This window comes from Aplysia californica, unplaced genomic scaffold, assembly GCF_000002075.1.
Source record: "Aplysia californica isolate F4 #8 unplaced genomic scaffold, AplCal3.0 scaffold00009, whole genome shotgun sequence".
Lineage (NCBI taxonomy): Eukaryota > Metazoa > Mollusca > Gastropoda > Aplysiida > Aplysiidae > Aplysia > Aplysia californica.
In genome coordinates this window covers 678,155-679,316 of record NW_004797279.1, presented here as the reverse complement: position 1 = coordinate 679,316, position 1,162 = coordinate 678,155, and the positions used below count along the sequence as shown (strand labels likewise).

The window sequence follows — 1,162 nt, the reverse complement described above, 5'->3', positions numbered from 1 at the left end:
GTGTGTGTGTGTGTGTGCGCGCGCGCGTGGGGGTGGGTGGGGGTTGAGTGAATTTTCTACTTTTCATTTAGTAAATAGATTTCGTCTAGCTAATTCTGGCTATTCTACGGTAGCACCACATCTCAAACACCTACGGTATTGGTTAAACGCCTCTTTCAATATCGTGCTTTTATCTGAGAGCAGTTACCTTTAGACTTGACGTCTATCTCCGATAGGACCAAGTCGAGCGGTGAACAAAACCTAGTTAGCTCCCCCATATAACATAAGTTCACTACAACCCAGCTGGGGATTCGAAGCTAGTCGGTACACCTGCACCGTCATTTGACAAAGCTATCATGAGCCCGTCTGAACCTTGCCAAAGTAGATTAAGTGCTGAGGGTAAATAAATCTACCTGCTGAAAATCTCCCACACTGGCTTTTTTATCTCCACTTTTGGAGCCAATAGTCTTCTTTCGGAACCAAGCGAGCGTCAATTCTGTTTTCATCCGCACACACTTTACCATTGAGATTGCTCGCTTAGTCGGGGCACCGTTTTTGTTAACGCTTGGATACACCTGACCTGTGACAAGGCTTGACTGTTCAAAACAAGAACACATACGGCCCACCCCACAACGAGGGTCCCCATCTCAACACCTCGAGAACATTTATTTCAACTGCAGGTTGTTGGATTTTTTTTTTTTTTTGCGCGTCACTTGTATTCAGGAATGTCGGATTGTGTATGACGTCTCACCGACATTCGGTGCACGTTGTTAAAAAAAACAACAAAACAACAACGATGGTGATTGCAAAACCCTGAAGAGGAGGATGTGAGAGAGATATCCGGCAACAGAGACTCATGAACATTTTAAGTATACACCGCTCCCCCCAGTCTCATCCTTAATCCCATTCAAACCGTTTTTGAAACAGTAGCAATCTATAAAAGGACGTATGCTATTGTCACCTGTTTGCACAACCTGCATTGTCATGTGCTGAAAGACGTTGACATTCCACCTGTGGTAAGATCTTTTGCCTGTATTCTTTGTTTAAAGGTTTCTCGTGCATTACAGAATTGTAGACCATGTATTCACGTCTACACGTACACACACACATACACACACATACACACACAGACACACACAAACTCACACACACACACACACACACACACGCATACACACACACA

General features: G+C 44.2%; 1 protein-coding gene across 1 annotated transcript in view; it reads left to right on the top strand.

Annotated features, from left to right (window-relative positions):
- Positions 1 to 974: 974 nt before the first annotated feature.
- The window catches only part of LOC101859899 (hemocyte protein-glutamine gamma-glutamyltransferase), a gene marked incomplete in the record, with an annotated part of 69,221 nt that continues 69,033 nt past the window's right edge, over positions 975 to 1,162 (top strand). The window contains 1 exon segment of the mRNA XM_013082635.2: positions 975 to 995.